Source organism: Podarcis raffonei, chromosome 1 (genome assembly GCF_027172205.1).
Source record: "Podarcis raffonei isolate rPodRaf1 chromosome 1, rPodRaf1.pri, whole genome shotgun sequence".
NCBI lineage: Eukaryota > Metazoa > Chordata > Lepidosauria > Squamata > Lacertidae > Podarcis > Podarcis raffonei.
The window spans coordinates 72,227,593-72,239,801 of record NC_070602.1 but is presented as its reverse complement, the minus strand read 5'-3'; the positions used below and the strand labels follow the sequence as shown (position 1 = coordinate 72,239,801).

Here is a 12,209-nt window from a genome sequence, read left to right as displayed (position 1 = left end):
AATGATATCTGGCTTGGATGGCTTTAAAAGAGGATGAAGCAAATTCATAGAGGATGAGGCTGTTGTGACTGTTGGAGGCAGCATGCTTCTGAACGCCAGCTGGTGGAAATTGCAATGGGTTGGGGGGTAGAGTGCTGTTGCAGGCCCAGGAGCAAGGAAGCCACGGCTGGTGGGGCCCATGTTATGGGAAGATACAATAAACACACAGGACAAACAGCTTGGGTTGAAGTACGCCACATTATTATTAATTACGGTTGTAAGTAGGTTTTGGGCAAGGCACTGGTGTGTATCCTAAATCAACCAACTAGGCTGATTATTTTGCAGGGTCTATCCTGGGTTAAGGGCTCTCTCTATGACATGCATTAAATAGGACCATCGTTTTTGAGGGGATGCTATGGCCCATCAGCACCCAACTAGGCATCCAGACAGAAGCACCTCCCCCTGGACTCCTTAAAAAGGGTACTCCCATTTCCCTGAAGTGGAGGTAGGTGGGCTCCCACCTCCCCGCCCCCCAGCCCATTCTAAGGAGCCAATCTAATGCCTCATCCACCAACAAGTTGTGGCATTTGCAGTGAGGTAGGCAAAGCCCTCTAGATTTGTCCGCAGGCAAATTTCTCCCTGGCTCAGAATACGGTGGCCAAACATTTCTCTAGCAAGGTCATAAGCAGAACCTACCCACCCCAACCACCTCCAAGCAGGGCCATGTGCCACCTAGGGTGGGGAATCTAGCTTTGACTGAACTGATGAATCCAGGCGAGGCCTCTTTATATGCCACAAAGCTCCTCCCACCCCCTGCTTGCCTGTCATAGGTCGGTTCAATAGCAGCTTGGTTGTTTGAATACAAACCTCCCAGCAACCTGTGTGGCCAAAGGAGGATGGAGCGGCATCTCCCAACAGTTGTGCAGGGCTGGAGGTTTGCTCCAGGCTCAGACCATGGATGCAGCAGGCCACAATTACCACTCGCCATCATATGAAGGTAAGCAGTCATTGCACTCAAGTCCTTCTTGCAGGCCTTTCAAGGTATCCTAACTGGCCACCATGGGAACAGAATGAAAGGCTAGATGGGTCATTGATCTCACCCAGCAGCCTCTTGTTATGTGGTGGAAAGGGAGTGCCTTTTGCCTCAGTCCAAGACTTACTGGCCTTGCCCACCCTCCAGTTTCTGCTTCTCAGTTTGTATTGTATTATTTTATGCCCTGTGGCTTGCCATTGTTTTATTGATTGTAGTTTAGAAATTATTTATTGTTAAGTGTGGATTTCTGTTTATTTTTTATATGCTGATATTATTATTCTATACTATTCTAATGATTGTTGAATGTTACGTTATTTGATGTAGCTTGCTTATTTTAAAGTTATGTTTTATTATCACATTTTTGTATTGCATTAGATTGTTATAAGGTGTACATTCTCTGCTTCTTCAGCTTGTAAACTGCCTTGGGTACAGTATTGTAAGATAAAAAGACGGTATACAAATTAAAAGTGGTGGTGATGATGATGAAGATGATGATGATGATGATGATGATGATGATGTGTTTATAGAGTTGCAGCCTTGACCCGGACGTTTAACGGTCTATTGATCCCTGTGCCACCACTGTGCTCGCTTCCCTGCTGCCACCAACCAGTTACTCTCTGGTAAAACACTGAGTCCAGTCAGTTGTTAAAAGTGAACAACAACAACAAAAGTTTATTTTACAAACATTAACAAGTTTATGGTTTCTCAGATAATATTCCTGTCAGTATCTTAACTTTAGTTTCTTTACCGGCCTATACCTTCCTAATACCTTCTGACTGATTATCTCAACTGTTTGACTGACTTCTCTTAACAAATTCTCTCACTCTCTCCCACCAGACTAGCCCAACCCACAGACTTGACTTATCTGTCTCTTCTAACTGTCTTCTCAACAACTCTAACTTCTTTCCTTCAGAACTTTCATAAGTTGTTTCCCTCACAGGGTTTCTTATCTTTTTGGGTAGCATAATGTGTGAGTGAGAATTGTCAGTAAATTAACAAAATAAGAGAAATTTCCTCTCAGTACTGTTCCCTCTGGCTAGGCTTCTCTCAAGACTCTGGTCCCAAAGTTCTGCTATGGGTTTTCTCTCTAACCCTTCAAGCTTACTTCCTCTGACCACGAGCCACAGTGAAAGCATCCCTAACAAATGGCAGCCCAGCCTCTGCTTGAACACCTTCAGTGAGGTAGAATCCACCACCCTACTAGGCAATTGGTTCCACCATCAACCTGCTCTTTCTCCTAATGTTAAACCAATCTACCTTTATGTCAGTTTAGTCCCAAATCGTTGGTGTAGTTACTGTTAAAGGATGGAGACAGTCAACTGATCATATGTAGCTTCCTAGCTACTAAGGGCCAGGCTTTCACTATTAGGCAGGAAGGTCTGTGCGGGTGTGTGCAAGAGTTAACAAGAGTTAAGTGTAGACATGGACGGGGGTGTCAAAAACAGTCTTCAGATTAAAAAGAAGGTGGAAACCAATTATCTTCTATGAAAAAGCATGGGAGAAAAATATTCTTCTTCAGAGCAAAGGGAAGCAGACAATGAACATTTCCATGGCAACACCTGCCTAGGCTCAGCCCTTAAATCTCACAGAATACTTTTGATGCTGCAGTTTTGATGCAGCACCCTGGCTCCAGGTCTGTAAATAATGGGAGAAAGCACCCCTCTATATATTTCAAGATTTGTAAAACCTAAAAAATGACAAAAACAAACAAACAACAAAAATCTACTCTGGAGTTTAAGTGTTTCTCTCACACACACCTGGGGCAGGGAGGGAGAATTCATACTTGGTTAATTAAAAAAAGAAATAATGTTGGTATTATTTACAGGCATTTCTGTAAGCTGATAGGGTACTGTAAGGACTGCAACTTCTACATTCTTTTGTTTTATTTTGTTTTAGAAATTCTAATTAGTCTGCCAGTTTGTCTGCCTTCCAAACCTCCTTGATGAGCAGCCCAAGTACAAGACGTTCTTCTTTCTAGCATTTTATGGATTCCCCACACTCTTCTGTCATTCACCACCTGATATACAGCTATGGGAAGGGTGGCTTGGCTGAACTCGCAGGATTACTGTACCATCTTGTAGAATGGATTGCAGACAGCTGTGGCCACAGAGCAGGGCAGTGAGGGCCCCTAATTCAAAAAGGCAACTGTCTCCCAGGTGTAACTGACACACAGAGACTAAAAAAGAAAGATGAGCTCCCTACACCTGACAGTTTTTTTACTCTTTTCTTCAGCTCAAAGGAATAAGGCTGAGCCACGTGCTTTATAGGCCTTGCACAGAAAAAAACCAGAAAGTTGTTCTACTGACCTTCAGCACTCTAGCTCAGTAAACACAAGGCTTCTTTTACTGCACTGACTAGAAGAGAATAAGTTAGCCACAGACTATCCCAACCTGGCACTCTCCACATGTTTTAGACCACCAGCTTCCGTGATCATGGACCACTGACTGTGCTGGATGGGACTGATAGCAGTTGGAGTACAACAACATCTGGAGAAGGCTGGTTGACCTTGCCTCTTGACCATCACAAGATGCACACAAAGAATCCCATCTCCCCACCTTGAAGAACTTGCATTTTCCACTAGAGAACCACACGGACTTCCCTAGGAACAGTACTATTTTTCTAGAAAAAGAGATGCCAGAACTGAGTTCCAGTGAGTTCTGGCTGAAGAAAAGCCCTGCCTAGGAGGCTTGAGAAAGGACTGAGGAAAACATTGGCAAATCACGAGCCTGTCTCATTCTGCATCCACAGTATGAAGCAGAGGATTTGCCCTGGTTTCAAACGGGTATATCTCTCTATGTTCCTAATGGGTTTATAATGAGCACAGGTTTTTCCTCATACAGTCCCTATTGAGAACATAATAAAAGCTCTACAGGGAATGAATCTGGCCAGTGGGTCAGGCATTTCCCATGTGTCAAGTCTGATGGGTGGGCAAGGAGCACAGTCCTGATTTTCAGTGCGGTTTCCCCCCCTAAACTAAAATGTCCCAAATGCTGTAACCTTTCCTCACAGTGGAGCTGCTTGCTGAACCAAAAACACCTCCAAATTCACTGGAGTTTGTGAAGTAGATCCCATTCCAGATTCCACTCAGCCAAAGAATTAAATCAATGCAGTTTACAATAATTTTCAGTTGTGCAACACCCCTGTTTTTGGAGCTCATTCCAAAGGGAGACCTATGTAACGCTGACATTGTGGATCTTTCAGAAAAAGAATGAGAAATTCTCCATTCCAGCAAGTCTTGGGCTGCCATTCCACAGGCACAACTGAATTATGTGCTCTTAGAGTGATTTTCGGCATCTTTTGCTACTGCTGTTATGCATTCCACCCTAAGCATTTAGCTCAATAGAGAGCTATTGGGCCCAGTCACAGTTCAACATGGAGCTTTTCAATAATTTTCAGCAGTCATTGGTTCATAGCAGAATGCAAACTGTATGATTTCTCCCATGTGGACTCAAGCATGACAGTGCTGAAAACAACTTGAAGAATTCTGGATGGCATATCACTGTGGGCTCCCAGGGCTCCAAGAAACTACCAGTAACTCTGCTTACATGTTTTAGAGCACCAGCAGCAGTCTTGAATTTTGGTTACAAGAACCCATCATTTGCTTTGTGTTTATTTAACGCATTTAAATGATTTTATGTCACTTTTCTATTAAACATTCCAAGAGGTTTACACAATAAAAAAAACTCACAGAGAGAACAGGAAAAACATTATTATTAGCAGCAAGCAATGGCATAAAATAGTGCAAAACAGGTAAAACAGATCAATAAAAGCTGCAGCCATCAGCCTTGGAGGATAAAAATGCCTTAACCTACCAAGATAAAAGGAGTTTATGCCAGCTGAAATTTGCCAGAGTGAAGGCATTCCATAACTGGGCAACACCACTGAAAAGGGCCTCTCTCTGATAACCACTCGTTTTCTTTTTCTTTTTGTTAAATTTGCACACACACACCCATTTCCCCAAATGGTGCTTAAGGCTTAAAGTGGTTTCACAGTAATAATGCAAATACCATTTTAAAATGGTAGCATGAAGTAAAACAGCAACTAAACACAAAGAAAAATGTGGGGAAGATGCAGTAAACCTGTGGCTTGCTCACAAATAATGTGGTATGATAAATGCCGTGGAGTGTTTGGTGATTAATTAAATTTATATACTGCCCTTCATCTGAAGATCACAAGGTGGTTTACAAGTTTTATAAAGTTATAGGTTTATTAAATTTATTGCTTTGGACTACAAAGGTCCTCAAGCAATTCACAACCAAAGTGAAAAAATACCATAATAAAATCACATAAACATTATTAAAACAGATATGACGGTACAATATATCACACCGAAGCACAAGAAAAAAAGAGAGGCAAGGTTGGTGTCAGGCAGGCCTCCCTGGAGACAGCATTCTTGTTGTTGCCGCACTCTAGAGCAGGGATACCCAAACATTTTTCATAGAGGGCCAGATCTGATGAAGTGAACATGCATGAGGGCCGACCAACTTTTTTTGTACAATTTTATCCCAAAGTTGTTGTTGAGCTTTTTTTAGGATTGAAGTTTACCCCAGGAAATAAACTGACTCAGGAGGGGCCAGATTAAACCAACCAGCGGGCCAGATTAGGCCCCTGAAACGGACTTTGGACATGCCTGCTCTAGAGTCATGGGTAGGCAAACTAAGGCCTGGGGGCCGGATCAGGCCCAATCACCTTCAAAATCTGGCCTGCAGATGGTCCGGGAATCAGCAGGTTTTTACATGAGTAGAATGTGTGCTTTTATTTAAAATGCATCTCTGGGTTATTTGTGGGGCATAGGAATTTGTTCATCCCCCCCCAATATAGTCCGGCCCCCCACAAGGTCTGAGGGACAGTGGACCGGCCCCCTGCTGAAAAAGTTTGCTGACCCCTGCTCTGGACTTCTCTGCAACACAGCACTCCATGAATGTTCCAACAGCACAAGGATTTCTGCTCATGCAAAGGAACACCCTCCCGCAATCCTTCCACTGTGTGCTTCCTATATATGTTCTGGGTTTCCCCCCAACCCAAGGGGGAAGGGCATGGGACACACAAGGCAAGAGCAGAGGGTGCAAAGTCCCATTGCATAAGTGGATGGGATGCAGTAGTTGAATACTGCCTAATAATAATAATAATAATAATGATGTGCTTGAACACATGGTGCATACCATCACATTTCACTGCATTAGTTGACATACTAGGGAGCACTCAGTGGCGTAGCATGGGTTGTCAGCACCCGGGGCAAGGCAAGTAATTTGCGCCCCCTAGAGTGAGTGAGCCAGGTAGGGGCAGAGAGCTGCGAGTGCGAGCGCACCCCCCCAGATGTTGTGCCTGGTGCGGCCGCCCCCCTGCACCCCCAACGCTACGCCACTGGGAGCACTGGCCATTTATGGCTCTCTGTCGTGTACAGCCACTTCATACATGACAATGCATTATTTTATTTATTACATTTTTATATTCTCCTTCTGCCCCTGAGATACAAGCAAAATATGCTCTTAATCCATAATGTGTGGAACAGCTGCAAACAGGGCTGATTGCATCCTGTGTTAATGCTCCCAAATAATTCTTCATGCGTTCACTGAAAAATGCAATGGGAAAGTGCACAGTATATCTATAGGATCCACTATCCCAACCTGTTAGCTGTGTGTTGCAGTATGCACTTTTAATAAAAATGAAATGCAATAAAATCCAATACAACTAAAAGACTTTGCTTGGCAGCCTACAGTGAGTGCATAAATCACAGGAATGATGCTTACCACCTAAGGAGAGCAACTGAAGAGAGAGAAGCTACTGGTTCGTGGCGTATTTTAAATGTGCAGATTATAATGCTGCTACATTTCAAGTTACAATGACAGCCTATCACAGTCTTTATGAATCCATCCTATTGCTCTGGTTCTACAAGGCTGCAAATCTATCCCCATTTACCAGGGAGTATGCCTCATTGAACTCAATGGGACTTATTTCCAAACAGACATACGTAGTATTATGCTGTAAGGATTACAATTCTATATCCAGTATCCTGAATTCAGTTGGGCTTCCTTTTGAAGAGACATGTTTGATTGCATTGTGAAGTACCCAATTACTTAAAAGGATATATCTGTATGAAATGCCTACAATTTTTTAGCCTGGTTTGCTTTACTAGCCTGAGATTTTTTATGACCACCACCGCCTCTCACAGTTTCTCTCCCTTGCAATGAACTTTTAAAGGAGGATTTATTTATTTATGAAAACATTTATATCCTGTGTTTCTGACCCACAAAGGTAGCGAGCAACTAATTTAAAGCAGAAGGAAATAGCAAATGAAAAATGAATGAACTGGATCTAAACAGGCAAAACATTGCAAGCTTAGGAAGCAATCAAATAACATGAATCCAACTGAGACTGGAAAGTAGAAACAGATGGTAGAAAGCAGCCTCTAGAAGTTATGGGCCACAACTCCCATAATTCCTGGCTACTGTTCCTACTGGTTGTGGCTGGTAGGTGATGAGGTCCAAAACATCTGGAGGGCACCTGGTTGTGGAAAGCTGGTTTAGAAGGTGAGAAAGAAAGAACCCGAGAAACAAGAAAAGTGAAAGGAAAGAAGAAAAATATTTGGGCATGATTTCAACTAACTTTATCCAAGTTTATGTACAGTATGCACTCTCATAGTGAAAATAACTGAAGAAATGCTCCTGGGAAGGGATGACAGAAGTTTACCTTGGCAGGCTTTCAGGAATCCTGGAGATATCTTTTTTAAACGCCAAACTTATATCTTATTGAATTTTAAGAGGAGGAAAAAGAAAACATGCACAAGCTAAAAATCCTCTCTACAAATTTCTCCAGTCTTTCTATGGAATTCAAAATGCAATAAAATAAAACCACTGGGAACCTCTGCCCGAGAGGCTACTGTATGGCTCCATATGATTTTGCTAGTTGTTGGAGCGATGCTCAAGCCTGCCTTGTCTGACTTCCAGCTTAGATTCTATTCGGAGCTCTCCAGGGTGCTAGTCACACTGCTCATTTGCCTTTTCAGAAGTCTACCTCTTCTTTGTCTTACTTTGCTTATGAGGACCTATCCTCTGCCTTGTCCAACTAACATCACTGGAACCTGACCTCAACTTGCTAAGCTTTGTCTGCAGGATCCTGTCACCCTCTTTACTGGATCCTGAACTGGAACAAGTGGTATGTGGCCTATGTCCCTAAAATTGTACACTAGCCCAACCGCACCATGAACACCCAGCTGAAACCACTGCCTATGACAAAACATTTTGCGGCATTCTTCCCCTTACCTTCTATCTCAACTGAGTATTAAAAATGTAAATACTATCACAGTTATTATCTGGAGTGCAGCTATATCCCTGGACCCCCTCCCCTCCGCGCCCCATTTTTATTTTATTATATGCAGATGAGAAATCACAACATTTTACCTGGAGCAGGGCCAATGTGCACCACAAGAAAATTGCAGCAAGCTGCCTGGAAAGGCCTTTAGTTAAACTTTAGGAAGTCCTTTACGGTAATGTCCAAGAAGTCCTGTTTTGTGCCCAATAAGCATGGGGTGCCTTAGCCTGGTGCTGCTGCAGTCCATAGACTGCAGCAAAATACTGGTCAAGAACATTGTATAAGGGCGGAAATGGCACTGGATCAGATCAACATAGTATAGGGGGGGCCCCATAAGGGGCCTGAGGGGAGGATTGACCACGGCAAACCCAAGCGTGTGTTTTGGTATCTGCCTGGTTGGAATCTTCAGCCTGGTCCCCAAGTGAGACCTTGCTTGCTTGGCCTGCACTGCGGCAAGGTTCAACGCTGGCTGACTCCCGTCATACAGGTTTGGAGCAATCCAAACCCAGTGGATCCATTCCATCAACATAGGGCTTGTGGAATGATGAACTGATCCTGGGACCCAATGCCATGCCAACCCTTGCTCTGCCTGCTGCTGTCAATAAAGATTTGGCCTGATTTTATCCCATCACCGTTGTACAGTCTGGTTATTTTGCTGCTTTCATGGGTCACATAATGCACCTGCCTGAGATATGCATGTCTGTTTGCAGAGATATTGAGGGGGCCTTCATACAAACATCTTCTCCTTTGTGGCCTTTTGACCATCCTGATCCAATGTTCAGAGTTCAGGAAATAACATAAATTTGTTTTAAACTGTTCTTATTGTTTAATTTGCACTGCTATAACCCACTCTGGGGCCTTCTGGTGAAGGGTGGATATAACAACAACAACAACAGCAGCAGCAGCAGCAGCAGCAACAGCAGCAGAACTGTAACATTTGGGCAACGCCATGGCTAACGTCCTCAAATTGCATGATTTCCCCATGACAGACAATTTTGTGTGTTCAGTCAAACGGTCATTACATCTCAGACAAAGGACTTGACACAGGCTTGTGGTACTGATCGCAGAGTCCTGACTCTCTTTCCTACTATGAATGACCACGTCTTTCTATAATTGCTGGTCTGGCTAAACAACCCAGGTAACAGTTGCCATGGACGTTTATTGACATTTTGTCCTTTCTTGTACTGGGATCACAATATGGTGCCACACATCCACTGCATTTAAAGACATAGGGCTTCTGCTTGGATTTTCCTATAGATCTGTATCTAATGTTCAATGCACTGTTGATAGTCTACCTCGCTGTAAGCCAGGCAGACACTGGCATGGCCATAAACCTTTGTAGAACTTTCACAACAGTTTGAAGTGCCCTTTTCTCAGATACCGGTTGATACATTTGATATTGCATTGCAGTGTATGAAAAAGCAGTCCTTTCCCTGCCTTAATCAGTTTGGCAGCAACTGATTTAGTGGTACCAAAAATAGCTAAATTATTTTCAGAAGTTATTCAAAGAAGTTATTCAAAGCCTATCTATCAGTGTTTAGTGCTTTCAACAAAGAAAATTTGACAAGTCTGGGGCTCTGATCTAACTAAAGTTAGTCATGACAAATCCCAATTTGAAACCAGTGAGACAAGGTCCCAATGAAAGCAACAGGGCTAGTCACAACTAAGTTTAGTTGGACTGGATCTTCATGTTTTGTTTGGATATGTATGAACTGATCCAACCTGTTCAAAATCCTCCATCTGCAAAGTAGTAGAAAAATATGAAACTTTGATTAATACATCTAAGCACAGAGCTGACTTAATCTGTTTTAAAAACTGAGGAACTCCTTTACTAGAGAGTAAAAGAGGGTGTGTGAGGATGGGAAAGCATATTTAAAGGCATCTTCCTGTCAAAACCTCCTTACATATACAAAGTTAATCTATCAGGGGAAAAGTTTAAAAAGGCAATATGATTAACAACACTTGGTAAAACTACCTAATTTGTCTTCAATTGACTCTCTACTTAAAGCACCACCTAAAACATATCTGCAGTTATACTAATATTAAGACTACCATGCTTCTATTTGTTTCAGTTCTTTTCCTCCCCAGGAGCCCATTTACCACAGAAGCCTTTGAAGCAACCTAAAATCAGTTTTTTAATCTAGCACAGTCTAGACAAATGAATAGTACAATCCCATAGATGTCTGTGCAGAAGTAAGTCCCCCTGAGCTTAGTGGGGCTTACTCCCAGAAAAGTATGATAGGATTGCAGATTGCATTGAACCTTAAGACTGTTAACAAACCACAGAATTTAGGGCTTCAATATAAAGGCTAGCTTTTTTGCTTTCTTTGACCTACTTGGCTTAACATTCTGCATGAAGAATAATTCAGGAAAACTTATTCACTATTTTGTGACATTTTTGTCCTAATCAGGTTTTACTCTACTCTGATATCTGGATTGTTTCTAATGGACCAGCACAGCTGCATTTTTTAAGCACAATAGTAGAATTCCAGCAGCATAGAATTTTGCACCATTGTGCCAAGAATGAGGACATTTAGTCTATAGAATTTGGACATGGAGTAGTGCCAAATTTGTTAGTCGTGCTATTGTAAAATATGGAGATTGCATTAATTCAACTTGAAATAAAAGAAGCCACATGGCCCCTTCTCTTTTTACTGACACAAAGAAATGCAGCTGTTGTCATCTATAGCTTGAGTGTACTCATATTTAATTTTGCTCCTAGTCCTCAAAAGTAAAACAATAAAGCACATAGGCTTTGTTATGTTTAGCAGCTGTAGAGGCATGATGGTAACTCTATACGTACACCTGGCAACCCACTTTAGATGCTTGACGTCATGCTTGGAAAATCCACTTGCTGTTGCCAAGCCATCAAGTGCTCAGCAGAACCAGAAGGATTCTCTGCAGGTGATAAAGCAACAGTGGAAGAAAACACAGAGAGCAACAAATAGCAAGCAGTAAACAATGGGCCAGATTCAACTAACCTGTTCAAGGACTCCTGCTAGCACAACGGGGCTTTTCCTCCTCTCCTCCCCATACCCCACACCCCATTTCCCCCAAATCTACTCTGGAGGGTTTGCAGAACCCCTAGAGCAGCATACAGGCAGAAATACTTATGCTGATCAAACTCTCCTTAGCATTATGTTGAATTCCACCCAATATTCATAAGGAAAATTCAGTCCTATGATTAAAAACAAATGCAAATGCCGTCACTAGCACCATTTTAATGCTGCTGAGAAGTGTAGATGCAAAGAAGAAATCAAGGAAGCACTAGAATCACAAAGAAAGGATTAGGGACTACATGTTGGTTCATGATCTGCAGCTTGAGTAACAATGGTCAATGCATTGCATTATATGGGCTTACTTGTCAAGTGCCCACTGAAAGAAATTCTGGGTTCTGTGAAAGCAAAAGGGACATTAGTAGAGAGCTCTGTGTTGAAAGGTCCCCAATTCAACTCCTTGCAGCTGCAATTAGAAGGATCATAAGAACAGAATTGGGATCAGGTCAAAAGCTGATCTAGTTCAGCATCCTGTTCTTACAGTTGCTATCCACAGTCCTATAGGAAGGACTGCGCTCCAACACTTTCTCATTGCCCTTCACTGCCTAAGGCAGCTTCCTCACTCTGACTCAGCTTTGGGTTGACACCTGCTTTTCTGCAAATCTTCTCCAGATGAATTAAGTGGCCCCAGTCCAGAGCTATAAGTGCTTCCTCTGCACTGCTGCCCCTATCTGTCTGCCTTTACCCTTTGATCAACTTTGACAGCAACAGTTGAGGTATGCAGGGTTCCCAATCTAGCAGTGTAAAGCACATGCACAGATCTTGGTGCTGGATATGATAATCTATGATGGTGACCCACAGACAGAGAATCTTTTTGCTCATCTGAGTCA

The 12,209-nt window shown here is 42.7% G+C and overlaps 1 protein-coding gene and 1 long non-coding RNA gene across 6 annotated transcripts in view; one reads left to right on the top strand and one right to left on the bottom strand.

The window, feature by feature from the left end:
• Positions 1–12,209, bottom strand: part of KCNC1 (potassium voltage-gated channel subfamily C member 1) — a 123,315-nt gene that overhangs the window by 44,900 nt on the left and 66,206 nt on the right. The window lies entirely within an intron of this gene.
• LOC128415994 (uncharacterized) lies at positions 883–4,708 on the top strand. Its single transcript, XR_008331114.1, has 2 exons — positions 883–1,020; positions 2,909–4,708. It is a non-coding gene; the product is annotated as an uncharacterized LOC128415994 (long non-coding RNA).